The sequence below is a fragment of the Hyaena hyaena genome, unplaced genomic scaffold (assembly GCF_003009895.1).
Source record: "Hyaena hyaena isolate Hyena2069 unplaced genomic scaffold, ASM300989v1 scaffold_32, whole genome shotgun sequence".
Classification (NCBI taxonomy): domain Eukaryota; kingdom Metazoa; phylum Chordata; class Mammalia; order Carnivora; family Hyaenidae; genus Hyaena; species Hyaena hyaena.
Window position 1 is genome coordinate 5,684,306 of NW_024080663.1, and position 21,844 is coordinate 5,706,149.

The 21,844-nt window shown below is 38.1% G+C and overlaps 1 pseudogene; it reads left to right on the forward strand.

Moving 5' to 3' along the window:
• Positions 1–5,619: 5,619 nt before the first annotated feature.
• LOC120229457 lies at positions 5,620–14,817 on the forward strand (annotated as a pseudogene).
• The last annotated feature ends 7,027 nt before the right edge of the window (positions 14,818–21,844 follow it).

Here is a 21,844-nt window from a genome sequence, read left to right on the forward strand (position 1 = left end):
CCAATGCACTCTGTTCAGATTTCTGTCACAGCTTCTATAATGCTTATTTATTTAAATGGAAGAAACCATCACAAGGAAAGAAACCAAGTCTTATTTTTCTTTATTCCCATATCATCTGAAAAACTATTAGGGTCCATAACTTCATTCTCCAAGCAGAATAATTTCCAAATTGCTCAAAGAATGAATAAAAAGCAAAAAAATTAAAGAAGCCATAAAACTATGAGAAAAAAGAGAGGGAAGCATTCTTCATGAAATAATTATCTTATAATCTTGGCATGGAGAAGACCTTTACAAGTATTAAAATCCAGAAGCTATAGATGAAAAAAAATTGATGGGTCTGGCCACTTAAAAATAATTTCTTGGGGTGCCCAAGTGTCTCTGTTGCTTAAGTGTCCAACTCTTGATCTCAGCTCAGATCTTGATCTCAGGGTCATGAGTTCAACCCTGCATTGGGCTCCGTGCTTGGCATGAAGCCTACTTTAAAAAAAAACAACAACAATTTCTTCGTGACAAAAAACACTGTAAACAGAGCAGAAAGAAAACTGTAAAGGAAAAAATTGTACTTCATTTCATAGACCAGTGGTTATTTTCCTAAAAGTGCCTTCAAATCAGTAAGAAAAAGGCCATAATCTGAATAGAAAAGTGGGTAAATAATGAGAAATATAGTTCATAGAATCAAAAATTAAAATTAATTTGAAAAGATGCTTTTCTCACACATAATTAGAGACAGAAAATAAAGTTTATTAAAATACTACTCACACCTACCAGAATGGCAAAGATCCAGAGTTTGGTAACACCTTACATAATTTTTGTTAACATTTCTGGGAGACTGTAAATTAGTACAAATTGTAGAACAATTGATCAATACCTTAAAAGTACTTAGAAATGCACACATCCTGTGACTCAGTAAATTACTTAAGGGAATTGACTCTTCAGATGTACTCTCAGGCAGCATAAGATCATAGATATAAGATATCTCTATAAAAGCAAAGAATTGAGAACATTCTTAAATTCCCACCAGTGGAGGACAGGTTAGATGAATGTAATGGAATATTTACTATATGTACTAATATGAAAGGATCTGAAAATATAATTTTAAGCAGAAAAAAGAGACAGGAGCAGAATAGTATGTTAAGTACATTACCATTCATAAAAGGAGTAGAGAGGAAGTAACATATACTTATTTGCTTATGAGCAAATATAATATCTTTAGACGGATATTCAGGAGATTGATAATATTGACTGTAGGAAAGGTAACTGAGTGGGGGTAAGATGCAGAAAGAAATATTTACACTGAAAAAATTTGTATCTTTAAGTTTTAACCATGTAAATAATCATATATTACATTTAAGAAAAAATTCTACTGAGGCAAAGTTCACATAACAAAATTAAGTATTTTAATCTTTAAAAAAATTTTTAATGCTTCTTTATTTTTGAGAGAGAGAGAGAGAGAGAGAGAGAGAGAGAGAGAAAGCGTGCAAGCAGGGAAGGGACAGAGAAAGAGGGAGACACAGAATCTGAAAACAGACTCCAGGCTCTGAGCTGTCAGCCTAGAGCCCCAGGCTGGACTCAAACCCATGAGCCATGACATCATGACCTGAGCAGCCAAAGTCAGACACTTAAACAACTGAGCCATCTAGGTGCCCCTAAAATTAAGTTATTTTTAAGTCAACAATTCAGCAGCATTTAGAACATTTACAAGATTGTGCAACTACCACCTCTACCTAGATCTAAAATATTTTCATCATTCCATAAGAAAACCCATACCCATTAAGCAGTAGCTCCCCACTCTCCTCTGCTCCCAGCCCCGAGCAATTACCAACCGGCTTTCCATCTCTATGGATTTATCTATTCCAAATATTTCATATAAATGAAATCATCCACTATGTGACATTTTGCGTCTGGATTATTTTACATAGCATAATGTTTTCAAGGTTTATCCACACTGTAGCATTTATTAGTGCTTCAATCTTTTTATGGCTGAATAGTAATCTATGTTATGAATAGGCCACTTTTTTTTTTTTAGTTTATGCACTCATCAGCTAATGGACATTTGGACATTGTTAATAGTGCTGCTATGAACACATACATAGAAGTATTTGCTTGAACACCTGTTTTCAATTCTTTGGGATATATACCTAGGAATAGAATTACTTGAACATATGGTAATTCTACAATAATTTTTTTTAACCTAAGCTCTTCATGAAACATGAGTCTTGAACTCACAACCCTGAGATCAAGAGTCACATACTCTAGTGACTGAGCCAGCTAGATGTCCTATGTTAAATATTTTGAGGAGCCACCAAACTCCTTTTGACATCAACTGAATTATTTCATATTTCTACCAGGAGAGAATAAGGGTATTGATCTCTTCCATTTCTCATCGACACCTATTATTTGTTTGTTTGTTTGTTTTTATTATAGCAATCCTAGTAAGTGTGAATTGTGGTAATGATTTGCATTTTCCTAATGCCCAACGATGTTGAGTATCTTTCCATGTGCTTGTTGGCCATTTGTGCACCTTCTTTGGAGAAATGTCTTTTCAAGTAAAGTTCTTTATGTATTCTGGCTATTAGATCCTTATCGGATATATGAGTTGCAAATAGTTTCTTCCATTCTTTAGGCTGTCTTTTCACTTTCTTGATGATGTTCCTTAATTCACAAAAGTTTTTAATTTTGGTCGTGTCAAATTTATCTATGTTTCCCTTTGCTGCTTGTGCTTTTAATGATGTATCAAAGGATCTACTGCCAAATCCAAGGCTATGAAAATGTATCCCCTATGTTTCTTTCTAAGTGTTTTATAGTTTTAGCTCTTACATTTGGATCTTTGATCCATTTGGAGTTTTTTTAATTAAAAAAATGTTTAATGTTTATTTATTTTTGAGAGAGAGAGAGAGACAGAGTATGCATGGGGGAGGGACAGAGAGAGGGAGAAACAGAACCCAAAACAGGCTCCAGGCTCTGAGCTATCAGCACAAAGCCTAATGCAGGACTCAAACTCACAAGCCGTGAGATCATGACCTGAGCCAAAATTGGACGCTTAACTGACTGAGCCACCGAGGTGCCCCTAGAGTTAATTTTCGCATATGATGTGAAGTATTTGTCTAATTTCATTCTCATTTCATCTGTGTCATTTGCATGTGCATCTCCAGTTATCCCAGAACTATTTTGAACCTATTATATTTTTAAAATGAAATTGAAATAGAAAACAAATAGATGAATTTAGTGTTTTTTCCCTTTGGGGGGGGTGTCAAAGTTCTGGAGTCTAACACATCACAAAAGCTTTGTAGAGGCCCCTCCATTTATGAGTCCTCTGTCTGCACTATGACTGGAGTGTCATTGTCTCAGCGTACACAGTTCCTTTCATGCCAGGAGATCTTGGATAAGGCCACGTGTTCTACCCTAGCATCCAGTTGGACCTCGTACACTACACAGTTAAAGATCCCCTGTCTCTTGCAGTCTCTGGCAGGATCTTTTCATTCTCCTCAAACCCCAGGCTCCCTTTTAGCTTTGACAATCACAAGTCACACAGCCCTCCTATTGAGCTCACCTGAGGCAGTGAAGCATAGAACTTGCTCCCAGAGTAGGAGAAGGGAAAGGGGAAACTGAAGAGAGAAAAGAAAAGCCAGCATCTCAAGAAATTAGCCTGCTACACATGTATTGGGAATCTACAGGAAAATGTGGGTGAATTCTTCTATAATCTACATATTAGAAAAGGCTTTCTAACTATGACTAAAAAATCCTGATGCAATAAAAGAAAAAAATTATATAAGTAATAAAAATTTTAAAGCTTTGATATGTCGAAAAAATAGTATAAGCAATGTCAAAAGGCAAATGACAAACTAGAAGAATATATTTGCAACCTGCTTTGAAGATAATGGGCTAATCTCCCTAATTTATAAGCAATTTATAAAACTTGAGGAGGAAAAAAGACAAAGAAAAAATGGACACATGACAAAAACAGACAATTTACGAAAAGAGACATAAAAAATGGCCTCTAGATGTATTGAAAGATGTTCAACTTCACTCACAAGAGAAATGAAAAATAAACTCTACTGAAGTACATTTCTTACCTGTAACAGCAAAAATTCAAAAGCTTGACAATGTTACTGTGTGGCAAGACTATGGGGAAAACAGACACCCTCATACATCACTGTGAGAATGAAAAAAGTATGGGAATTTGGCAATACAGAAACAAATACAAAATTATACATGCATGTATGCATTGACCCAGCAATCCTACTTCTAGGAATTTAGATACACATGGAAGTAGATACACTCCAGAAATTTAAAAAAAACTATAGACACAGGATTACTTCTTGCAGCATGATTTGAAGTTACAAAATAATAGAAACCAATCAGACTCAAACATAGGATATGGATTGAAAAATCTTTGGCACAGATATACAATGATTCTATGCAGCTATAAAAAAAATAACAGAAAAGAGCTCTAAAAACTGAAAGGAAGTTATTTCAGGAGGTCCTATTAAATTAAAAAAAAAAGCATAAGAGGGCAACTATGATCTCATAGTTCATGGATTCAAGCCCTACATTGGGTTCCATGTTGACAGTGAGGAGCATGCTTGGAATTCTCTCTCTCTCTTCTTCTCTCTGCCCCTCCCGCCCCAAAATAAATAAATAAACTTAAATAAAAAGCATAAGAGCTTAAACCAGATGCTACCTTTTACATACAAAAGAAGGGGAAATGGGATACATACATACATACATTTGCTTATCTTTACAAAAAGACCCACTAACCAGCATACCAGAAAACAATGAAATTGGTGGCATACAAAGGGTGGGAAGAAAGAGGGAGGAAGGGATGTGAAGGGAGTATTAATTTTCTGAGAATATCTTTTTGCATAATTTCAGATCTTAAAGGCATATTTATTTTCTACACATTCAAAAATTAAATTCAACCACTAAGAATGGGACGATAATGAAAAACTGAAAGCAAAAGAAAAGACACGAACCTAACTGTATTTCAAATGAATACCATAACCATACTGGAAGGAAAAAGAATAAGCAAGAAAAGTGTCAAGGAAAGAAAGATGGAAGGAAGCCAAGTAACTTACAGATAAATATTTGACTATACACCCTTAGTTGTGGGCAGGGTGGGGAGTAGAAAAGAATTGCAAGTGAATCTTGGACTCATTTTAGAGATGTGCTCCTTATAGTAGTGTCAGCAAAGTGATTCTAAGTTACGTTAGAGTATATTACAGGACTGAGCAAATACACTGATATTGTTGGGAGCTAGAGATCTTGTGGGGAAAGACGGAGCAAACAAATAAGGAATTGGAAGAAGAAAAGAAAGAACGCTAAGGGGATAGATTGGAACTGGAGATATGGGCATGAGTTTATGATTTCTAAAATATCTATATGGTATGTGTCTGTATGCGTATGTGTGTGTGTGTGTGTAGAAGTATGTATATGTATGTATTTGCAGGTGTACGTTTGTATATATGTGTATATATATTTGTGTATTTCTTAATTCTGTCCACTGAAAGGGCCAAGAACAAAGATGCTGGTAGCAGTAATCATGCCTAGTACCTATTAAAGATCTTGGTCTTCTTCAGTAAGATGAACCAGGGCTCCTCAAAGACACAGCTAATTCTAGGCATGGAGCAAGGTAAGTATGAGTCTGGGACAGCTACTTATGCCAGAAAATAAGGCAGTAGTTAAAAAAAAGATGAAGCATGTCACAAGAACATAAAAGCCCTCTGAAGAGACTCCTCTTGGCCAAATCTGGGATAATTTGGGCACCAAAATAAGTACAGTAATGAATTATAAGCCATTGAAGAAATAGAAATTAATGAGTTCATATCTATAATTAATAAGTAAATAAGCAAGCAAGCAAGGCTTGCCCAATCAAGAGGGCTCTTGATTATAGTTGAATGCTGAGGACTAACTGGTAAATGTAGAGCAGTAAACAAGCTGGAAGATCATTTTGCAATAATCATAGTAAAGATTGAATCAAGCAAAAACCACCAATGGAGGCTAAATCCAAGAGGAAATTTTGATAAGGAATGGGATATTTTCATAATCCTAAATTATCTTCCCATAGGCCACCTATTAGTTACAACAGTGAAAATTGGTGATTTTGATGAATAAATTGGACAACATTTTGACTGGGCAATTCAAATCAACATCACCAGGGTGGGACAGATGGACATCTTATGCCTCTAAATGTGCTATTCTGAGGATACAACATCTCCTATGCGGTATTTTGGTCTAGAATGGGTAATGCAAATCTAACTATGAAGATACATCAGAACAACCCAAAATGAAGAACAGTTTTTTAAACAAGAGAGGGGTACTGTTTTTGTGAAAAATGTCAATGTCATAAAGACAAAGAAAGGCTTTAAAAACATTCTAGATTAAAGGAGACTAAAAAGAGGTGACAATTAAAAGTAGTAGCTAACCCTAAACTGGATTTTGTTGTTTGTGGGGTGAGGGACCGTAGAAGATTTCCTTAAGGACATTGTTGGGTCAATAATTGGGTCAGTAACTGATAAAATTGGAATATGATCGATAGAGTATTATATCGATTTAAATTCACTGATATTGCTAACTATGTAAACAGTCCCTGACTTATATGGTTTAACTTATAATTTTTCAACCTTATGATGTAAAATCAATACACATTCAGTAGACACTGGTCTTTGAGTTCTGAATTTAGATCTTCTCCTGGGCTAGCAATACGCAGTACAGTCCTCTCTGGGAGGCTGGGCAGTGGCCACCATGACTTCACCGGCCATGTGATCACCAGGGTAAACGACCGGTACTCTGACAACTACTGTAACCATCCAACCCTTTTGTTTTTCGCTTTCAGTACAGTACTCAATACATTACATACAATTTTCAACACTTTATTATAGAATAGGCTTTGTGTGTGAGATGATTTTGCTCAGCTGCAGGCAAATGTAAGTGTTCTAAGCATTCTCAAGGGAGGCTAGGCTAAGCTATGGTGTTCAGTAGGTCATGGGGTATTAAATGCATTTTCAATTTACAATACTTTCAACTTCTGATGGGTTTATCGCAGGTAACCCCATTATAAGTTAAGGAAGATCTGTGTTGTGATTATATCAGAGAATATCCATACTTTAAGGAAACATACACTGAACTTTGTGGGGGTAAAGGGCCTTCACATGGTACAAAAACACACCCACATACACACTCACACACACACTAGCACACACAGAAATGATCAAACAAAAGTTAAATATTTACAATCGATAAATCTGGATAAAAGTTATATGACTGATTTGTGTTGTTTTAAATTTTGCAACTTTTGGTAGTTGCAAACAAATTTTGAAATTATTTCAAAATAAGGCTTTTTAAAAAAGAAAAATATAGGGGTGCCTGGGTGGCTCAATTGACTAAGCTTCTGACTTCAGCTCAGGTCATGATCTCGTAGTTCATGAGTTTGATCCCCACGTCGGGCTCTGTGCTAACAGTTCAGACACTGCTTGGGATTCTCTCTCTCTCCCTCTCTCTCTGCCCCTCTGCCACACTCACTCACATACACGCTCTCAAAATAAATAAATAAACTTAAAAAAGTAAACTGTTAAAAAAGAAAAAAGAAAAAAAGAAAGACTGATTCAAGAATATCTGTAGCAGCCTTTCCCATAACAGCCCTAACCTGGAAAACTCCAGTATCTGTCAGCAAGAGAATGTGTAAACAGACTGTGGCATGGCCATATGATGGGACACCATCTGTAAAAAGGAAGAACTGCTGGTAAGTATAGCAACATGGATGAATCTCAAAACACTGAATGAAAGAAGGTACATACACATACACATACACACACACACACACACACCATACTAATTGATTGAATGAATATGAAGTGTAAGAACAGGCAAAATAAATTTATGATGGAAGTCAGAAGGTAGTTGGATTTTAGAAGTGGAGTCAAATTGACTGAAAGATAGCATACTCCTATTTCTGGTGATGAAAATGTTCTGTATTTTGTTTTGGGTGGTGGTTTCATGGATATTTACAAATGCCAGAGCTCGGCAAACCAAACATTTAAGATCTGTGTCTTAAATTGTAACTCCAATTAAATGATGAATAAGCAAACAAGCTAATTGCTTTAAAGGAGATATCTAAAGGTAAATTCAGATCAAAAGAGACGCTCCATCCATTTAAACGTCCTTGGAATTTGTTTCAATGTTAAGACTGCTGTGTCCTGAGAAAGACATGGAATATCGAAAAATATGAATGGGAAATCATTTATTTTAAGAAGACCTAGGGTATTTGAAGATGTGCAAGGGAAATAATTTATCATGGCATTTCCTCAAATAACCTTTAGAATATTTAAGAAAGCCCTCTCGGATGTATAGTTAATTTCAAACACAACGAATGGGTTTGTAATCCCGAAAAATGCATATATTTCTACCCTTGGAAGGATCTCTAGATTTTGCTGTCTGGGCCTTTTGTTTCATATATGTAAGAAGTGGCGTGTCTCAATTGAATTGGGGCCTGTTTGGGCACCATTCTGTCCTGGGCCTGTTGTCCTGGTCTGCCCACGCTGGGCAACCATAAGGGCTGCAAGTATACGTTAGTGGGTTCTACCCAGTTCAGACATCTATGTTTAACAGAATAAAGGAGTTCCTTTTACTCAAGCAATAGAAGGATTAGTTCAAGGAAACTAAGTTACACAGTGGAAATAACGTAACTTGAAAAACTGTGCAATGTTTCAAGCATGCGTATTGAAATCACAGTATAATTTTAGTGTTGCACAGCTCCTATGCTCTAGATGCTGGTAGAGACTTCAGCCAGGTAGCACTAGGGTGGCTGACAGCCTCTGCTGGTCCTGTTGCAAACAGCTCTACGTCTTCCGTCAGGCTGGTTCTGTTCCTTCACTCCTTGACCCCTTCTCAGAGTGCCACATTGGTCCATTGGTGGGGGAAGAGGGGAGGGGCGTGCTTCTGTTTTCACAGCTGCACATGTTCCAGAGTTTCTCATTCTCTTCAGTTCCTCCGAGTCCAGTTTCAAGGACACAGATTTTATCAATGATTCCTTTATTGTTCTAGAATCTGTGCTTCTAATTGCTACTGCTTATTTCTTTGCAGAGCAAGGACTTCCATAAGAAAATCTGCACTGATGCCTTCTGTCTATGAACTTGTCTCCTAATCCCTATCACATTCCTGCTGTGGCCAGAATGGAAAGATTTTTTTTATAGTCCTCCATGGCATAACTTAGAAAATAAAAATCATCTGGATTTAGACACACACACAAGTGCCCCTTTGTCTACAGCAGCAACAGCTTAGGTCAAAGCTGCCTACTTACTACCTCATGGGTGTTTTACAAGTTATCTGGTTCACATTCATCTGCATTTGGGTGTCAGGTTGATCTGAGCTCATGTCTTTGAAAAAACACCGAGATGTGGAAAGAACAGTGGTCTGGGAGCCTTGAGTATGAGTTCTACCTCAGGTGTTGTCGTAAATAACTGCATGACCTTAACCTCTGGTTCTCAACTGTCTCATATGGGAAATAAAGGGGCTCTCACACTGGTTACTTCTGAGAATGGGGCTTGGAACTACTACTGTGAGAGATTTCAGATTTAAAGGTTCAAGACTGAGCCAAAAACATACTGATAGAGATTAAAGGAACCACAGAAATAGACAAGCTCTTACACACATGCTAGCTACTGAGGGAGAATTGTTTTTTATATTATGGCTTTCTCTACCAGTAAACAAAAATGTATATATATTACTTTTACAAATTTTTTAAAAACCAAAAATTATAAAATGGAAAAGTTTAGGACAAGTTGAATCCTAATATCCTTTATTGCTTAAAAATGCTTATTTTTGAAAACGGGATCATAAGGTATTAGGACGGTGGAAAGGAGTTCAGTATGAGGGCAGCACAAGGGAATTTTATGATGACAAGACTATTCTATGTAGTACCGTGGGGGTGAATTCATGACCCTCTGTGTTGGGTAAAACCCACTGAACTATACACCACAAAGAGTAAACTTTACCGTATGCAATTTGAAAAGCTACATCAAGATTGTTGGGGAATCCCAAGATAGAATGAAGACCAACCACAACAAATGAATCTAACTATATGAGAAAGTATGACATAACTGCACAGGAGTGGGGAGGAATAGTTGACCTAAGTAATTTTTATTGGACGCTGTAAGACTAAAGACAAAAAGAACAGACAAAAAACACTGTAGTCTATTTGGTAACCATGTTTCACATGCCAGGACAGGTTAGCTATTCTGATACTGCTTTACAAGGAGACTAGTGTTGAACAAATGAGTAAAGAAATCACAGATAATGGAAGTCATATTTCTTGCTGTCAGGGAAAATAAATTACAAATAAGGGAAGGCTAGAATGAACCTTGTGGAGTTGGATGAGTCAAAGGTATCATATCAGTATGAACCCATGTAGATAGGTAGATGGTACAGAAATATAGAGTTTTCATTGGCCAAACTCAGAACAATTTGAACAACAAAAGTAATGACAATAGTATTTGATTATAACCCAAGAATAGAATAAGTACCTATTAGTATATACTAATGTAAACAAATGATTAAACAAATAAATGGGGGAAAAGCAAAAATCCTTCCTTACAGAAAAATTCCAAAATTCTGAATAATGAATATAGGAGAAATGAGGGCAATAGAAAAGTTACCATTTAAGCACCACAGTAATAATTATTGTGGGCAAGATTTGGGATGAATGCTAAAATTAATGGGTAAAACTTGAAGAAGGAACAGAATAGTTGTATAGTATCTCCCCCAAAATAGTTACTAAAAGTTTTGGTGGTTTATGGGGCACCTGGGTGGCTCTGTTGGTTAAGCCTCCAACTTCAGCTCAGGTCATGATCTCTCAGTCAGTGGGTTTGAGCCCTGTATCGGGCTCTGTGCTGACAGCTCAGAGCCTGGAGCCTGTTTCAGATTCTGTGTCTCCCTCTCTCTCTGCTCCTACCCAGCTCGTGCTCTGTCTCTCTCTGTCTTAAAAATAAATAAACTATTAAAAAAATTAAATTTCCCTTAACTGAAATATAAACGTTAAAAAAATTTAAATAAATAAATGAAAGTTTTGGTGGTTTTAACATATGTTCACAAATGGTTTGATAATCCTACCTCTATGAGGAGTCATTTATTTTCCCAGCTCTCAAGTGTTAACTGGATTTAGTAAGTGACTTCTAATGGATAGAGTATTAAAAGGCGGGGGGACCCAGTAATATTACAGTAGAGAAACCTGACAGATAGATACCACCTTAACCAAGTGGTCATGGTTTACAGCACTGTAGTAAGTTGATCAGTACATGTTGATATCATATAACCTTAATATGATGCAGTGAGAAAGGCACTTCTTCTCTATGACATTCTAAAACACCCGTAACTCCAGTCTGGTCATTACAAAACATCAGACAAACCCAAATTGAGGGACGTTCTACAACATATCTGGCTAGTGCTCCTCAAAAGTGTCAAGTTCATGAAAAACAAGGAAAGACTGAGAAACCATCACAGTTTGGAGGACACAAAAGAGATATGGTGACCAAATGCAACATGGTACCCTACTGAACCCTGGAGCCTGACTCGGGGCTCTGTATCACTAACTGTAAGATCATGACTAAAGCAGAGACAAGAGTCAGATGTTTAACCTACTGAGCCACCCAGGCACCCCCAACTAATTAGCCATTTGAATGAATGTATCTGACTTCTGCCTTCCTCACTTCTACCCAAGCTCCATAAAGACGATACTTCACACATGGTAATGCTCAGTATTCATGGATTGACTGTGTGCTGCATGAGCATTGGGCTGCTTTCTGTCTAATGACTGCTAGAAGAATACCTTCTATACTGTTACCAGATAGAATTAGTACCCAGTTCTGAACACCAGCCTAACAGATTGAAGTTCTAACCATCACCTCACTACTTTTTTACGAAGTCCCTTCTCTGACCCTGGATCCTGCTTTCCTCTGAAGATGGACTACAGCATGCTGATCAAGACTGATAATGGGATACTGATGATGGAGACAGCTCAGCTCAGAAGCTCCTGGTTTGTCCTTCTGCCCTTGCTACTCTGGTATCAAATTCCTCTTAGCTCCATTTCCACCTGAGAACCCTTTTCCTCCAAGGAGCTCCAACTGCTTCTTAGAGCACACACATTATGAGTCACATAGATGCTAAGAGGTCAGAGGACCACACTGTGCTGGATGTTGCCCATGTTAGACAAGTAGCAACAGTGTTTTATGGTAATTGATTATTTCTTTTCTTTTTAAAAGATCTACCAGTTTTTAATTAAATATTTAAATTTTTAAATGTTTATTTCTTTTTGAAACAGACAGACAGGACACAAGTGGGGGAGGAAAAGAGAGTGATGAGGACACAGAATCTGAACAGGCTCCAGGCTCCAAGCTGTCAGCACAAAGCCCAATGCAGGGCTTGAACTCACGAACTGTGAGATGGTGACCTGAGCTGAAGTCAGATGCTCAACTGACCGAGCCACCCAGGTGCTCCCAAAGATCTACAGTTTTATATGAACAGCACTGGTGGCTGATGGTGGCCAATGTCTTAGGTTTCAGGTGAGAATATGACTGAATTGTTAATACCCAGGGATGCTGTAAGGAGCCTCCAGGTTGATTAAGATAATGGCAATGTGGATATACCTTTCTTTCAGCAAATTAAACTATTCTGATTATATATATATGTATATATATATGTATATATATGTATATGTATATATGTATATAGTCGATACATGTTATGAATTTTAAAACTCCATATATATCTTCAATATCTTTCTTATATTCTTCCTTCTCCCTCTTTTTTCACTTGACTCTTTCTGAATAAGTGTATATTGAACATCTATCCTGTGGCATTCTAGTTTTCAAGTTCTTTTTTTAAAAATTGATTTATTTATTTTGAGAGAGAGACAGCAAGCGGAGGAGGGGCAGAAATAGAGAGAGAGAATCCCATGCAGGCTCTGTGCTGTGACCATAAGCCCAGAGGTGGGGCTTGATCCCACGAACCCTGAGATCATGACCTGAGCCAAAAGCAAGAGTCGGTCGCTCAACGAACTGAGTGAACCAGGTGCTCCTAGTCTTCAAGTTCTCTTGTCAAAGAACTATGACAACCATCTGGACTTTTCCAGTCAGATTTGTTTCTCAAAAACAGCACAAACCTCTTTATAAAAAACAAATTTCCCTTGTTTTCAGGTTTTAGGAGAGAGTGCAACTATTTTTATCACAATTAAAAAGTGGTCCTCTTCTATCTGAGATTATCTTGTCTTTGGGAAAGACATATATAGAACAGGAACAATGGAGGTACAATCACATGAGATGGTCAGTGGAGAGGCAGATGTCAAAGTCCAATCACTCTACAAACCCAGCAGTCTTTTCAATGTGAGATGGATAGGATGCTCTGAGATTAAAGCAAAACATTAGAAACTGTCTCAAAATAACAAATATAATTTCTTGCTGATATCTTTTTTTTTTTTTTTTTTGACCTGCTGTGGACACTGTTCTAGATCCTCCTTACACAAAGACAGACTGATGGAACTTCCACCATCTGGTACTTTGCATGTCACTGCGGCAGGGCGAAAGAGACATAGCAAACCGTGCACTGACTTTTAAAGGCTTCCACTTGCAACAAACAAGCCATTTTCACTCCTGTCCCATTGGTTCAAGCTATGGTTGACTTCAGGAGAGTGGAGAAATAGATTTCTGCCGTATGCTTTGCAGGAGAAATATTGTAAAAGCACTAAACAACATCACATAGCAATTCAACAACCCATTCAGCCCCTACTTCCCTCCAGGATTCTGAACACAGTCACCAAAATACAAATAAAACACATTTCTGCCAAGATAAAACATTACTCGCGTTCCCGCGTTAGGACAAAAGGAAGGAGAAGCGCTTCAACAGGAAGGAGTGGTGCGGGAGTCAGGTTGGACTCGGGGCTGTGGCATCCTCACCTGCGTCCCTCCCGCCGACCTTGAGTTGGGCGGCGGCGGGCGGCGGGGGTGGAGGTGGTGCGGGGCGGGGCGAGGTGCGGGGCGGGGCGAGGTGAGGGGCGGGGCGGGGAAGTGACCGGCCGCTGCTCGCTCGACACCGTGCTGTGTCCAGTTCCGACCTCAGGAATCTCAGCAAACACAGCAGCCACAGAGCCTTTGTGACTACCTCTCCCATTAGCTTAGCAGCCCCCAAGGAGACTGACTGCCTACTTACACGAAACTAATTGAAACTGTGAAGCCCTTTGGGGTTTTTGAAGAGGAAAAGGAACGGCAGCGCCGCATTTTAATTTTGTGAAAATTAAATAATCTGGTAAAAGAGTGGGTCCGAGGAATCAGTGAAAGCAAGGGTCTTCCACAATAGATAATTGAAAATGTTGGAGGAAAAATCGTTACATTAGGATCTCACAGGTTGAATACATACAAAAGGCTGTTGAAGAAGCATCAAACTGTTTTGATGGGACAGAGATTTATATTCGGTTTGCAAGTTTAGCACTGCAGGCTACTCCAGAAGACTTGGATTTATGAGATGACAGTCCGCTTAAGAATTTAGATGTACAATGCATAAGAAGTCTTAACAGTTGCAGGGTAACCAAGGAAATTTTACGTCTAGTACCAAACACTGACAACTTCAGTTGTCTCTGAGAGCAATCAAACTGGGGGCCACAACACCCATTCTAACATTTTAGGTTTCCTCCGAGGTGTTTCCTGGACTATACTCATAGCAAGAACTTGTCAACTTTACCCAAATGGAACAGCGTCAACTCTTGTACATAAATTTTTCTTGGTATTTCCTAAATGGTATGTGTTTAGATTATATTGAAATAAAATTGAATGTAGATGCTGGAAAAAAAGATTAAAAATTATTTAATCACTTAATGTTGTAACAATGGTTCCAGAATACACATAGGGGTGAATTTATACATAGTGAAACTTAGGTGTTTTTTTTCCTTCTAATTTTTTACTTTTCTGACTTGTAAATTTCCTAGAGTGACCAACTAGCATCTTTTATAATGGAAACCACCAATAAACTTAATTGTGTAAAGTGTACTTATCAGACTATAATAACTTAGGAAAGGTGCTGATGATTTTTTAGTGACAAGATTAATACATAAAATTGCATCTATGTTGATACATACATCCGTGGTCAGGGGCAAAAGAAATAGATAAAATGTGAGACTGGATGTATTTTGATGAATTTTAAAACTCCACAGCTTTTTAATATTTATTTATTTATTTAAAAAAGTTTCACATGCTCCTCTGACCAAGCCAGCCAGGTGCCTCTTTTTTTATTTTTAAATATAAAATAAATACGGGGCATATGGGCTGCTCAGTCAGTTAAGCATCCGACTCGATCTTGGCTGAGGTCACAATCTCAGTTTGTGAGGTTGAGTCCCACATCGGGAGCCTGCTTGAGATTCTTTCTCTCTGCTCTTCCCTCACTTGCATGCTCTCTCTCTCTCTTTCTCTCTCTCTCAAAATAAATAAATAAACTTATAAAAAAAGAATAGGGCAGAAAGTATGGAGGAATGCTGTTTTCAGGCTCTGCCTTTTTTCTAGAAAAGCATCCATCTATTACCCCCAGGGAGAAGACATCATCTGTCAGGTATTGCAGAACAGAGGGCCAGGAACAAGGGGACCTAGTTTGTAAATCTGACTCTACAGCTAACTGGTTTGGGATTTTGTTTAATTCATTTAACCTCCTTGGCCTTAGTTTAGTCATCTAAGAAATGAAGATATTGATCAAGATGACCTTTTTCATTTCCTCTGAGTTCTAAAATTTGCTAGGCCATGTGAGGTACAGGGGTCCTACATGCCTGTATGTGAAACATGAATTGCCTTATAAAATGTTTCCTTCATTCTATCTCCAGTGGCCAGCATGAAAATTGTAGTACATAACAGATGTTTAATAAATGCTTGATAATCAAAATTCAACTCACTGAATATCACGATCATCCTCCAGAGTAAGATGATCTTACAGAGGCTGAATTTACATGTTTAATAAAAGAGTACCATGATCTGTCTGCTCCAAATTAAGGCACTTTCTAATACATAAAGCAAATTAATTTCAATGTAACGTATCTGTTAAAATTCCTAGAAACAGGATCAATTTTAAAAGCAAAGCTAGAACATCGTTACAGTATTCTGAATTATGGAAAATATTTAGTCGTTGACTGTTTTGTAAGATACAGTAATTGGATCTGTGTTGTCTATTGAATAATTAGTACTTTGGCCTTTACTTGGAAAGACTTACTTTTCAGTTGAGAAAAAGGTTCTACATATGTCGCCTAACTTAAACTTGTCCAGGTACTCAGTGTGCAGTAAACCTATGGCTGAGAGCCTGGTTTTGAAGCCAAAGGAAGATTTATTATCAGAAAGGCAGCCCAGCAAGAAGCCAGGAGATCATTGCCAAAGCTGCCTTGCTATGTTGTGCTTCGGGACAGCTTATACACACAAGAGGGCTTCTTGAAACCTTAGGAGGAGGGCCTCGAAACCATCTGGAAGTATGCATTCTTCTGGACAATGAGGTTATTTGGGCCCTGATAAGATCAGATACTAGATAAGTTGGGAACAAAATGAAATGGGAAGCTAAGTTAATAATGCAATTAATACAACTATAGTTCTGCTTATGTTTTCAAGGCGGGTCAAGAAAGCAGATGTCTGGACTCACATATGTGAATCACGAGGAATGCATATAAAACATATTACAAAAATACGCAAGATTATAAGGTAAATGCTGATTATTATCTTTGAACTCTTTACCCTTTGCAGATGCCAGTGATTAGATACACGATTGATCTCCTATTAAACTGCTTTCACTAAAAGAAAAGACAATATTTACTTTGTGCTATATAATTACATTTACATCTTTCCTTTGAATCTTAGGCCCACCTTTGATACTGTAGCAGTCCCCTCTTTGTTCCAAATTTCTTAAGGTAAAGGTTATTTCCTCCCATCCCTACTCCAGGCAAAGAATTTTACTACCTGGGTAAGTTCTCCCCCAGGGTCAAGCCTTAGGCAACTGGTTCCCTCTCAGGAAAAATGCTTAAGATGGTGTCACAATTACTGAATTCTTCCTGCAGAGGGTTTAACTGTTCTCAAAACAGTAAGTCCAAATAACTTTGCTTAAACTGCTCACAATACAACTAAACTATTGAAAAGGATATTTTGGGGCAAATTCCACAAATTCCTCAGTCCTGAATATTTTCCATTAAAATACAAATGGTGGTTTTCTTCCTTAGGCTAGATTTTAAATAATGTTTCAAAAAAAAAAAAATCACCAGACACACATAGTTCTAAATTCACTAAATTTTATTCACAGCTGCTCACCTGTTTACATACACAGACCAATCGCAGTGTCTGCATACGGTTGGGAATTACCATGGGCTGGAGGACTTTTTTCAGGAGAATCACTTCTTCAAGAGCTACACTGGAGACAAGGCAACCTTGACTATCATTTCAGTGAAAAGCACTGACGACCCATTTCTAAGCTTTTTTTTTTTTTCCCTTAGCCTAAATCTAAAAAAATGCATCTAAGCTCCTCTGCATATTCAAGGTCTTCTCCTTGCCTCCCTATATTGTGTCCTGACTTCAGCCTACATGGTCTGAATAAAATGTGACCAGTATGAACTCTGCTCCAAGGTATACTTAGACCTATCAATTCGGTATCCTCTTTTTTGTGTGCGGAGTATTTAATAAACTTGAATATAAATATTTACTGTGTTCTTATGTTATGATTTTATATTCTTTTTTGCCCCAAAGATTTTATTTTTTAAGTGATCTCTACACCCACAGTAGTTGTGGGCTTGAACTCACAACTCCAAGATCAAGAGTTGCACACTCCACCGACTGAACCAGCCAGGCGCCCCAGGATTTTATATCTTTTATGAACGTCCCACATGGCACAAATCTGGGAAGCATTTTGGAAGAAGCAAGACTTAGGTCTTTTGAAGAATTCAACAGGTGACTCTGAGGAAGGAAAAGACATTCCTGGTGGAGGACAGTCCTACAGAGGAGAAAGCATAAAGCATACTGGGCTAGTGATGAGTGTTTTGGGGCTACCGGATACAGAGGGGCAAAGGGACATATTCCAGAGGAAGCCCAGTGAGACCAGCAACCTCGTCTGGTGTTGCTCACCATTAGGGGCCAGCAGAGCCCCCGGCACATAGTGGACATAATATTTGTTGAATAAATTGAGGATGAGTCAGGAAACATGGTTGCAGTCAAGATTTAAAGGACTTTGAATACAAGGTCTGAACTTCATTCTATATACGATAGAAAGCCATCTGAGGATTGCAGAGAGAACAACCATATTATGGAATCTATGGAAACATTTTCCTAGGCACCATTGTAGGAGAGGATCAAAGGTGAAAGGAGATCTATGCATGAGGCCTGTGTGAAGGTAGTTGCTATGGTGGTAAGAGTAGAAAGAAGGAAAAATATTCAAAAGGTATTTTGGAGATGGAATCAACAAGATTCGACAAGAGATTTTTGAGTGTGGAGCTAGTAGAGGAACCTGAAGATTACACGGATTTCACGGTTGATTGCCTGGGAGGACGGTAATTACTCAAGATGATGGCCACAGAAGGCAGAGTAGAATAGGAACGCCAGTTGGGGGTGTCTTGGGTCAGATGGTGACTTCTGCTCTGGATGGCTTGGTTTGGAGATGCATGTACACCAAGGGAAGATGTTCAGCAGGAAGCCAGCAGATGCCGTCCTTAGGGGATAAATTAGAAATACCTACCTGAGCATGATTCAACTGGAGGATATAATCGAAACCATGGGACTAGAATAAACAACCTCAGATCATCAAATGAAAAAACATAGATTGTGTAAAAACACCTGAAATCAAATTCTTGCTCTGTATACAGACAGTACATTCAAATAAGCATGATGATGAGGCACCGAGGTGGCTCAGTTGGTCAAGCATCTGCCTCTTGATTTTGGCACAGGTCATGATCTCACGATTCATGAGATCAAGCCCCACATGGGGCTCTGTGCTATCTCTTGGGGACTCTCTCTGACTCTGTCTCTCTGCCCCGCCCCTGTTCATTCTCCCATTCTCTCTCTCAAAATAAATAAATAAAACTTAAATAAAAAAGCATGACGGGCTATAAGAGCGAAAGTTAACGTTATCCCACACATTCTTTTTTCATCAAAATCTGGGGAAGATCTTGTGAAAAATATAATATGCCAACATACATTTCACATCAGTTATTTTAGTAATAAATTCTTCCCTAAAATTATTTTTAAATGAAAAACATCTTTAGAAAAACTTAGAATACATCCAGAATAAATTGCTTCAAATTATTTTGCAGATACCCTTGTATGAACATGGATTATCTACAAAAAGTGAATATCACATACCTTTGACAATGTCACTTGACACCTTCATCCATGCAAAATACAAGTTGCTCTTTTCTCTTATAAGGTTTGATGAATACCTGATCCTATATTTGCATTGTGAATTGAGTATCTTAATGAGTAAGGCTTTGCAAAAGTAAACTGAAAACTGAGTTTGTGGAAAGGGCTCAAGAAATGGAATTGTTCTTCATAAAAGAAAAGTTTGGAAATCTTCAGGGAACCCAGAAAGGACGGGGTGAAGTGAAAGGGGGAGCTGGAAGGAGCAAGAATGTAAGAGAGACAAGATAAGAGCCTGGTGTCATGCTTGATGGAACTGGGGCTCCAAAAATTTATAGGAAGAGAAATGACTAGCTTTCAGTGTTTTTGTTTGTTTGTTTGCAGACCACCACTTCCAGTCTCTGCCAAATCAACAGTGAGTAGTAAATGACATACATTATCTCAACCACTCAAGGCCCATTGTTGTTGTTGTTGTTTTTAAATGTTTTTTATTTATTTCTAGGAGAGAGAGAGAGAGAGACAGTGTGAGCAGGGGAGGGTCAGAGAGAGAGGGAGTCACAGACTGAAACAGGCTCCAGGCTCTGAGCTGGCAGTCAGCACAGAGCCCGACGCGGGGCTCGAACTCACGAACCGCGAGATCATGACCTAAGCGAAAGTCGGACGCTTAACTGACTAAGCCACCCAGGCACCCCAAGGCCCATTGTTAAATAAAGGCTCATAAAAGTGAAGTGACCCACCCAAGGTGACAGTGGTAAGCGGTGGCATCAGTAGCATGCCCATGCTGTCTTACCGAGCGCTTGACAGACACGTTCAGGAGGGCATCAGACTGTCCTTAAATTGTGAAATGGAGATTTAATCTTATCTTAATAGAATAAGTTTCACATAGAAAATAAGTTTGGAAATATAGAAGTAAAGGCAAATAATTTATCTGAGCACATCTACTGAAAACAAAATGTTAGGAAGTCAAAGAACGAGTTACACTCCTCGTAGCAGCTCAAAATAATCATTACAGGCTGTGCGAGATGCTTAACTCTGAAAATTAAATCAAATGGAAATGTTACTCACTAAAAACCCTACTTGTTCCAGTGAATTTCTTTAATGGGTAAAGATTCAATTGGCTACTTAGAAAACCCAAAGTGTTACATTTATATCCTTATAATGATCCCAAAGTATTAAATGTATAAAACGTTACGATGGACCTCCTACAGCATTTGACTGTCTTTGCTGAATTGATCACATTCCAAACTGTGATATTGTTATTTACATACTTACATTTTCTCTTCTACTGGTTTGAAGTTCAGCTTTGCATTCCTTCAAACTGCTCGTATATAGTAAGTGATGAGTACGTGCTGAATTGAATTGACAGGCTTCCCAGTGCTAGCTACATATAATAGAAGAGAATAAAATCTAAGATATCTTAGTAATTTAACATTTGTTTTAAAAAGGATAAACCTGTGTTTATGAAACTTTTAGACTTTTATTTTTCAATTATCAAATTAAAATAGAGTTTAGGATCTCTTGAATTGATATCACACCTTTGTTCTAAGGAACTCACTGCTCACCATGGACTTCAAGGCCATCCATCCTTTAAGTCGTAGATGGCCATTGCCAATCCCACAAAGATTTCTACCCAGTCTCTGGCCCACAGAGAGGTATTTTGCTTAGAAGGGAGAAGAAGCTCCTGCAGAGAGAGAAAGGGGGAGGCCGGGGGGTGGGGTAGAGATTGACTATAAAAGTAAGTAACTTACATACTTCTAAAAATTTGGAAACTACACATATATATGAAATGTGAAGAAAAAATGAATATAACCTCTGTCAACATTTTGGTGACTATCCCTCCAGTCCTTTTTTTCCTGAACTTTTTTTCTTTTTTTCTGTTTTATTCTTTTTTTTTCTCCTTCTTCTTTTTTTTTTTTTTTTAAGTAGGCTCCACACCCAGTGTGGAACCCAACATGGGCCTTGAACTCACAACTGGGACATCAAGACCTGAACTGACATCAGGAGTTGGATGCTTAAATGACTGAGCCACCCAGGCACCCCAGAACTTTTTTCTTAATTATGATTATGCAGTATAAATACTATTGGTATCTCTGTGTGTGTGTGTTTGCATGTGCACGTGTGTGTGTGTGTGTGTGTGTGTGTGTGTATGTATTTCCCCACTGTTTATGAAAATTCAAGACAGAGCCTTAGTAACATTGATTAACATCTCCTGAAGTTGGATTAGGGTGACATTTCTTCTCAACTTGTGGGTAACAGTTGTTCCAAGATTTATAACTTAGACATAGGGGTGTTGAAATGTAATGATTTGGGAAGATTATTATAAATATTTCCCATGGCCAGGAAAATAGAATCCAGAGTGCCTTTGTGCCATCAGGTGCCTGAGAGTCAAAGAAATATTGATGGGGGGAGGGGATGGGTGACAGTGGCAGCTCATCAAGTGGTAAGTGCTTCGTGTGAGAGCATGTTGACAGTTCTCTGGCCCTCTTTCTTAACTACTTCACTCCAAG